At 46.3% G+C, this 9,692-nt stretch overlaps 1 pseudogene; it reads right to left on the bottom strand.

Moving 5' to 3' along the window:
• Positions 1-9,070: 9,070 nt before the first annotated feature.
• LOC129066106 (uncharacterized) lies at positions 9,071-9,242 on the bottom strand (annotated as a pseudogene).
• Between the last annotated feature and the right edge of the window lie 450 nt (positions 9,243-9,692).

Genomic DNA, 9,692 nt, shown 5'->3' with positions numbered 1-9,692 from the left:
ACAATTTCAATTTACAATGGTCTAGTGGAAACATCTGGCAGTGGCTCTCTCCTTTCAAAAGATGTGTTTCCCTTAACAGCATTTAATTTAATGCTATGTGGCATAGTAAAATAACTACCCATTTTGCCAATTCTCTTGTTATAATGTTTCATTGAAGCTGTTGCCATTTGAAAGAACTTTGAGTTACAGTAAACTCCAATGAATAGCTTTACAACTTCTCATAGTCACAGAAAGCCAAAAGAAAAGGGAGGCAAGACCACAAGATGCAATCTAGTGGAGAAAGCCAATTCAGTCCTTACACAACACACGTCATGGCTTAGTTTGGGTGACGGGTGAGAAAGGCATTCATTTCAAAGCAAGGACTATCTGTGGAAAGTCTGGTACTTGGCACGGGGAAGGGGCTGGCAGAAAGATGAATAGCACAGTCCTTGACTTCAACGAGTTCGACATCTACTGGGGTAAGTAGACCTGACCACTGCTAACTCAGATGTGAGCCCCACAGAGCAAGTTCTAGAACAGTCCTCTCCCAGCTTGTACTCACGGCCAATTTTTTAACCCTCTTTGCAGCTACCTTTTGTGTGTGCGTCAAGTAGAAAAGGTATCTCTTCCACCTAGGTCAACCAATAACAAATTCTACCATAATAATAGTATTTCTAAGAAGGGTAACAAGAATTTGTGCAGTGCTTTGAAGTTTACAAAGCACTCTCGCCCTCATTGGGCCTTAAAACCACAGACTCAGAGATCTTTAAGTCAGGCAACATTTTTTTTTCAGTGGAAAGCATTTATGCTCATTTTTTTACAACTAGCAAATTTTAAGGATTATTCTTTCAAATATTGTAGAGAGAACCCCTTGTGGGCCATGCCCATCTATGCCAAAATGCATGCTGACACCATTCAAGTATTAAAAAGAGCAAGCCAAACACTTCACCTCTTTTGACTGTGTGAACCACGCCAGTGGGGAATGCACATGACTCTGCAGAAACAAAGAACATCATTCAGCAGAAAAGACATGCACTCTGCATAAGGCTATAAAATAATTTTTCCTAGAGCATATTTTTAGATCGTTGAATTGCAAAATGCTGATTTCTTTCTGAAACAAATTGATTATCAAAAATTACCAAAACTCTGTTAAAAATAGCAACTAATCTAAATTCCTTGTCTGACAAGCACTGAGAAAAATTACGTACCCACAACCATTAGAGGGATTCATAAATATATATATAATCACATTAAAACTAATAATTTCACCCAGCGAAGTACTTACTCAGTACACCAGATGCTTTTATTTCAATCCTTAATTCGTGGATTCAGGAAACCATCTGACAGTCGAGGATGAAGTGCGTAGAGGGGCCAACTTGGGCGAGCGGCTGTCCTGGGGCCTGGTTGTTCCCCTTCACCCTAGGAGGGCCAGACTCTGAGTGGGGATTTAGGACCCTGTTCTGGCTCTATCATTAAATGACTGGTTGTTTGGTCAGGGACAGATTACCCACTTGTTCTCTCTCAACCTCCATTTCTTCAGAATGTAAAATGAGGAGGATGGCTCTGGGCTCCAGAGTCCTACGATTTTGTGACTTCAAATTGCCAAACTACTTGAGCAAGTCACAGGGTTCTCAGTAAGATTTGTCAAAATACTATTAGGGGTCCTGTCTTCTATTTCATATACTGTGCTAGGCACTAAAAATACAATGATATATTGGAATCTTTTCAGCTGAAACAGACACGAAACACACTGTCTGATGTGGGGAAAGAGCAATAATGATGGAATAACTTGTAGGACTGCAGCGGGGCCTAACGTACCATTGGACTGTGGGCCTGTAAAACCCTCAGACGCTCTTTCTTTATTCTGTTTGCTGTGTTCCAAAATGAGTTTTTCTACTCGGAAGGTGTGTGGTAGTCAGAGGCTGAGATGAACCTTATTGTCTGAGCCTCCGAACACTCATAACGTTGTGTAATGTCCTGCCTTTGAATGGGGGAAAGCCCCGTGACTTGCTTCTAACCAGCATACTATGACAAAGGTGATGGAATGTCACTTTTGTGATGACATTACATAAGACTGTACCATCTTTCTTGATAGCATGTTTCCTCTCGTTGGCTTGGAGGAAGCCAGTGAACATGCCGGGGAGCCTCACTTGGCAAGAATTGAAGACAGCCTCCAGCCAACCACCAGGCAGGAATTCATGGTGGTCTTTGGCCACCAACAGCCTGCAAACCAAGACCCGCAGTCCTACAGGCTATAAGGACCTGAGTTCTGCCAGCGACCATACTAACTCAGGAGAGGATCCTTCCCTACTTTAACCTTGAGATGGGACAGGAGTGCCAGCCAACACCTTGATTAAAGGTTTCAGAGGAGATCCAGCAAAGTTGTGTCCAGACTCTCAACCTGCAAGAGCTATGAGATGGTAAATGCGTGTGGTTTTAAGCCACTGGGTCTGTGGTATTTTGTTATGCAATAGATAAATCGTACAAGGGGCATGGCCGCTAAAATCCTCAGAGCTACATCTCATGCTTTCGAACTGGGGTGGATCTGAAGACCACTCTTTCTCTTTTGATGTTCAAAATCCTAATGAAGGCCTCTGATTGGCCCAGTCTGTGTCTGGTTTCCGCTCTGCTAACCACTGTGGCCAGGGAGGTTAGAATCAGCAAGGGGATAGCCCCCCTTTCTAACTAACTGAGTTAGATAGAATATTTCCCAGAAAGTGCTGTTATGGGCAGGCGGAACAGTAGCTATCCACTGGAATGGTGACCAATGTAAACATATTCTATGCCTATAATCTAAAGATAAATGTCAATGAGTTAATAACCTATGAAAATGCAATCATTCAGGTGCTTCAGTACAGAAGTACAGGCCAAAGAAGGACCTATAATGCAGACTTGGATATCATGTGTCTGAGACATAAGGCAGTGTTTGGTGGACTCTGAATATTTTTAATACAGTCAGATTATAGCGACGATGGTGAGGGAGAAGTCTCAAGAGGGAGGCTAAAGAAATTTATCAGGGCTGGGACACTAAAGGCCTTGTATAGGTCAGGGTTCATATTGATGTATCAAAGGCCCCACCCATCTATTACCTCCTGGGGCTGAGAAGCCACGCAGTCAGAGCCTCTGTAGCCATGGCGAATACTGAGCGTGTCCGAATGCCGTGGTTGTCCACACTAATCAAGCGGCACCAGCCAATGCTGGGCTGGACGCCAGAAGCTGCCCCAGAAGAATCGGACTCCTCCATTGTTTGCCTGACAAAGGCCATCTTCTCGAGGGTTCTGCTTGGGCCCATCCATTGCCTCCTGTGTCACTTCCACATCCAGTTCTCACAGCCGGAGGTAGGGGTTGTGGGGGGATTGGACGGGAAGGACCCAGGTCACGGTGCCTGCATCCTGCCTGCAAGGAGCCTGGGGAACATTGCTGTTGATGTTGGTTTGCATTCAGCCATGGGGAGGTGGGAATCATGTGTGTGAACTATCAAAGTGAAGGCAGGTTGTTCAAAAGATATTAGACATCCATGAATGACAGCTGTCCATGTACTGGGAAATGTCACTGAAAGGGGTAAGTAGGGGGATGGCATGTTTCCTTTGACAGTTCAGAGGGCTCACAGGGGCGTGCGGGGAGGAGGATGGACTGGAGGCAAGAAGGCCGGTGGGAGCCTGCTGGAGTCCTCCAGGCAAGGGGCCTGAGGGCCTAAAATGAAGCTGGGGCAGCGGTGATGGGGAGGGCGTCCCTCGGCTGCCATTCAGAGGCATATAAAGAAATGCCTTCTCTTACGGAGACAAAAGTGCTCAAGATAGTACCCTGCCCTTCCTGCCTCCCATCTTAGCAATCACTGAAGATCTTCCTCTTTGAATAGAGCCAACTTTGTACCTTTAAACACATGTCCCTAAAGAAACAATGTTAGAAGCGATGGGTTATCTGGGGAACTTATCCTTTGTGACATTTCTTCTACGACAAATGGTTTCCAAATCTCTATGTAGCATAAAATCTTTCTTCAAATGAAGTCTGACATAAAGTATAGGAAGATGGAGGTTTGGCTGGGGCGGGGTGGTGGGAGGGGGACTTTGAATTCAGAATCCTTTCCTTCTTTTCCTCTGGCAGGAGCTCTGCCGAAGCCTGGGCTTGCGTGGTGCCTGGTTTCAGGGCAGGAGCCCCTTGAATGTGTGCCTTGAGGTCCACCACACGGCTTACACCCAAAAAGTGGTTTGCAAAAGAACAGTTATCATGGCTGCCGCTATCAATGCTAGGAATTCACGGGAGTGAGAGGGAAAAGGAAGGCTGGAGTTTCCTGGGACGGTTTCTTGGAGGAAGGTGCGACTGCCCCAGAGCCTCCCTGGACCAGAAAGACCTGGTGAGGAAAAGGAAGCAAAGAGAGGAAAAGCCTGGAGACTGGACGCCGGCGAGGGAACTAGAGCTGGGTGGGTGGGTGTGGGGGGCAGACTCAGAGACGTCCCCCCACAACCCCGCCTCCTGGGGCTGGGGAGTCCCCTTGAAGAATCCCCTTGTCTGCAGCCTGGGCAGGACCTGTGCCTTGCTTTTAACCCACAGAATACAGCAAAGGTAATGGGGTATCAATTCTGTGATTAAGTTACATAAGGATGTGGTCTCTGTCTTCCCAGCAAACTTACTCTATTGCCATCTCCACACGTGCACATCAATGAAGCAAGTTGCGGTGTGGGAGAGGCCATGTGGCCAGGGACTGGCCAATAGGCAGCTAGAAAAGGAGGCCTTCGGTCCAGTTTCCCTCAAGGAACTAAATTCCACCAACGATGATGTGAGAAAAAGCCTGAAGCCGATACTTTCTCGTTCGAGCCTTCAAAGGAGGCCTCAGTCCTTTGGGAGACACCAGGAAGCAGGGACCCAGCAGCCAAGCCCGTATTTCTGACCCACAGTAACTGGTAAATAATATGCGTGTGTTGTTGTAAGTCACTGAGTGTTGTGCTAATTTGTTACGCAGCAGTGGATAACCGATGCAGGGGCTGTAGGCGTGTTCTTAATATCTCTGACCCTTGGCTTTCTTCTCTAGAAGGGACATAACCCATGATCACCTCTCAGTTTTGGTAGGAGGGTTAAATAAAACAAGAGGTAGAGAGTCAGCGTTTTGCGAGGTCAGTAGCGGGGGCTCAATAACCGCAGGCATGGCGCCGCCCCAGCCACCAGCATCAAGCACGCCTGAAGGAGAAATAACTCTCAGTATGTTTTCACAAGCTCTTCATGTTTGCCATTTAGTGAAAGACTCTTTATAGCCCCATGAACTTCTCCCAGAAATGTATCTCCAGAAAAAGGACAAAGAAAAAAATCTCTAGTTTCCTTAAATGTCTAAGCTCCTTGCGTTGTTCCTGACTGTGTGCCCCTCAGTCCCCCTGCACTGAAGAAATTCCTGGGTTCAGCCCTGTGGTTGGATTCATCATACATATTAATTCATTTATCTTACTTTGAGGGGAGACGGGGGGAGTTGTGCTAGCTTTTCAAGGCAGCGTTTTCCCAGGTTACTGCAAAAAATAAGTTTGCCTTTTCTTCGTCAGTCCTACATCATACTTAAACCCAGCGCAGATTATAACCTTTGGCTGTTAGTCACTGTGCACCGGTTACAGGAAAATGGACAGAGTAAACATATATTCTGTACTGCTTTGCCAGAAAAGCTTGGCTGATCCAACAGATTTTAACTCTGTCGGACGGATTCTGCTGTATTGGTGCTTTCCTTTTTTTGTCCCGTCTCCCCTGGAGGAGTCTGGGCTCCAAGTCCTCCCTCAGCCCCCTGGCTGCCTGCTGCTTGCTGAAGTGTCGCTTGCATCTCTCCTCTTAGAACTTCTCCAGCCGGGCCCTTCGGCTCCTGCCCACACGCGTGCAGGAAGCCCTCCACTTCCAAAAAGGCAACGGCTGCACGGGGAGGTGGAGGAAGCATAAATGCATTTTCAGTTTTTCCTGATCACACTTGGATCTACCCCTTTCCATTCTGCCCAAGCCGGCAGCAGGACTCGCCCTTTGAAGGCGGTCCCTGCCAGCAGACGCGGGTAGGGAGTGAGCGGTGCGAGGCCTTGCGAAGACTGACCGACGGGGAGTGGAAGCTCACAGAGAGGTACCCTCTGGTCTCGTATATTCAATGATCTCTGAAAACGTAACGAATCACAATGCTGTTTTAACAAGGTTGCTGCTCCTTAAATCTTAATGGCTTAGAAAAGACAGATAAGAGACAGAAGACCATTTCTTTCTTTGTTCAAAAGGATGTGCGGTGACTGAATGTTGTGAAAGGGCGAACTCGGAAAATAACGGTAGTTTAAAATAGTCGCTGCAAGGCAGGCACACAGGTCAGTCTTTCTGGCACGGCTTGTTGTGTTGCTCTGAAAAGAGGGAAAATATTCTGTGAAAGTTCTGCATTTGTGGCTCTTGGTGTGGCCGAATGCATTGCATTTGATTAGCTATAACCTCTGGCTGGTCAGATAGAAATATATTTTACTGTCACCATTAAATGAATGACTTTTAACAATTTGAAATATTCATCAACTACATTCAGATTTTTAGAGCTTAAAAATAGCCTTGGGCTTTTGGGACCATCGCTTCTTTATCTGTTAAATGGGGGTGAATGATTTGGACTTGAAGTGTTTCTGTGAATTTTAGATGGACATGTGACAGTGCCTGGCACGGACCAGGGGTCCACGACATGCTGGCGGTGGTGATGATGATGATGAGGATGATGACTGATGAGGAAACTACAGCAGAGAGTTGCATATCCTGATTATTCCTTTTGCACATTTTCTTTATTCAGTGAAATACCATCGGAAATTTTCGTAGATGGGTTCTTCGCGTGGTCACCCTAGCAATTCAACATCCGTAATTTTGATAAGATATTACCTTTTCATAATTGACCCAAAGCCCCTCCCTCTTTATTCAGTTATTCATTTAGAGGCATCTAACGTGAGGAAGCCAGCTTCCTCGAACCCAACTTGGCTTTATACAGTGTCTCAACCAGGGCAAATCTGCCTCTGGCCAGTTTGCTGAAACAAATAAAAATCTTAGCAAGGAACTCGATTGGAAAGACCGGGGGGTCAGCCCTGTGCCTTCTCTGTAGTCAAGAGACTCATTCCTCACACACGACTGCGGTGACAGAGAGGTGGCGCGTTCAGCATTGGCAGAGGATGTAGTTAACTGCACGCGTGTGGTGGGGGGCAGGTCCGAGAGGCCCTCTCTGATCACAGATCAACTCTGTGGCGTGTTATTGCTTAATTCCCACGGCTTCCCTGTCATTGGAGAGTATCTGTCAGCTTTTAGAGCAATTAACATTATGAATAGTTGAGACTAAGGAAGAATGAATGACTTCAACCAAACTTCATATTTTTAGTAATTTTATGAAAATGTCTCTTTTATGGGAAGATCTCCTCAGCAGAGGTAAATTACTACATTAATATTAATCCACAGAATAAGGCAATCTGCTTGAAAGTACAAGGAGAGATCAATTTAACAATACTTCCTAATATCACGTTGGGAGCTGAAACCAAGCATGCTGGCACCAGGTAATTATCGATAAAATATCTAGGAATCGTTTTATTTGTAATTAACCAGGCTGTTATTACATCACCCCCTGCATTGTAAGTTATTGTAAACACACACGCACGCGCACACGAATGAACTCTCATTTAAGAATACAACACTAGCCAAGCCATAGCTAAGGGAGACAGTGACCATAAACCCAAGTTCCGGGCCATGTGTTCTGGGGCTTGGGAGAGAGGGGAGGCTGGACGTGAGGCTGCAGCTCTGAGATGAGACAGTCCGGGTGGCAGAAGCAAAGGAAGGGGGAGGTGGAGGAGAACGGGGCTCAGGGGACCCCCGTGAAGCCTGGAGCGTTTGAAGCCTTTGTTTATGGCCAGGTGGAAGTCCCCGGCATTCACTGTGGTCTTTTTAAATTCTCTGTAAACGCAGAGAAACACCCAGATTTCCCCTCGTGGGGAGCTAGCATAACTTTGGCTCAAATAGGTTTTGATCATGATTAAGTGCCTGGGGATGGCTGCGTCGGAGCCTGAATAGTATCGAACGCTTCTCGAGAGAGGAGCCATTAGGGGTGTCTGTCTCGCGGCAGGGGAACCCTGCCAGTGGCAGCCTGCCACCACGCACCTTGATTATCTGTCACCTGAGAACAAAAGCAGCAGCCAGAAAAATATGAAATGTAAAAATGTGAAATGAGTTTGTTGCTGCTGTCTTTTTACTGAGGTCGGGGAAAAGAATAAACACTCAGAGCAATGATGGCTTTCGGAAAGTCGGTCCCTGGGAGTCACCTTGGTGGGAACTGGACAGGCCACCTCGGGTCAGAGAAATAGCCTTTCCTCGTGCAGACCCCGGGAACAGTATTTAGGCAGCTGAGCCTGTGCTGATGCTCTTCACTAGGGAACGTTCTCCTCTTCGGGGTGGAAAATCTTTCCTCCTGCTCGCAGGCTGTGGGCTCCCTCACAAGAACATTTCCTTTTGTTCCATCACGGTGTTTGCAAGACACTCCGTGGTGGGGAAATCGAACCTGTTTGTGTGTGCTCCAGCTGAGAAAAAGAGAGTGAAATGGCCAGAGACCTTTTTTTTTTTCCTTTAAAGAGACCATTTTGCTTTTCTTTGGGATCCCACTTGGAAAAAATAAAAAAGCAAATTTCTTTTAATAGCGCTGTGCAGCAATGTTGCTTTGCTGGATAAATGCACCTGGCTGAGTCAGTCTCTCCCTCCCTTTGGGATCTGCCAGATACGCATCACATTCCAGCCAGGTTAGCTGGGCCTCGGCGACAAGCTCTGCAAGGGCAGGTGTGCTGCCCAATTCAAGGTCCAAACGATGCCCCCAGAGGCCCCAACAGAAACCCAATGAAGCTAAATAGCTTATACTATCGCTAATCCCTTTTAAACACACAGTGACGCATGAGCCTCATGGGAATATTGGTGGCCCAGGGAGGGTCTTCACGGTCACTCACCAATGAGTTTACGTGTGAGTGTGTCTTCCCCGGGGGGAGAGGCTTGGGCGTAAAAAGATTTCCAGCAGATGTTCACCCTTGAGCTTGTCTGAATTTGTACGTCAGCTGTCTTATATTAAACAGGCTGAGAAAGCCATTGCTCTCTTGGATGGGCTTCAGGTTCCATGATGAAAAAAGTATAGACCTGAGGTCCTACTGAGGCTGCTCTGTAGATGGATTGATTATTAAACTGATAAGAATTACTTATCAGTTTAATAAGAATTACTTATCTTATAGTAATCACTACACTTGATCTTAGCCAAAAGGCCGAGGAGTGATTGTAAATGGATTATTTATTGATAGCTGTGAGGATACTGACTGGCAGGCAATGAAGACATTTGAAGAATTGTCTTTAACTACTGGACTCTTAGGATATCCAAAGAACCTTAAAGGTCAGTCAGGCACTTTGATACATCACTGCTTAATGGGAGCTCAGCTTTTGCTTGAATGCCGCAAGCGATGGGGAACTCACTACTTGTCAAGGCAGCCTATTTGGTATTTCAATTGCTCTAATTCAGGGGTTGGCCAACTGTTTTGCAAAGAAGTAGATACTAAATACTTTCGGTTTCATGGGCCATACAGTCTCTGTGGAAAATGCTCCCATCTGCTTTTACAGTGTGAAGTCCCCATAGACGATACATAACGGAATGGGCAGGCTGCGCTCCCATAAAACTGTGTTTACAGAAGTAGTCAATGCACCAGACTTGGCCCATGGGTTGGCCGTTAATT

Source organism: Pteronotus mesoamericanus, unplaced genomic scaffold (assembly GCF_021234165.1).
Source record: "Pteronotus mesoamericanus isolate MK-2021 breed Mesoamerican mustached bat unplaced genomic scaffold, CSHL_Meso_final contig_182, whole genome shotgun sequence".
NCBI classification, from domain to species: domain Eukaryota; kingdom Metazoa; phylum Chordata; class Mammalia; order Chiroptera; family Mormoopidae; genus Pteronotus; species Pteronotus mesoamericanus.
Note: the sequence above shows the minus strand (reverse complement) of the source record. Positions and strands in the feature narration are given on the sequence as shown.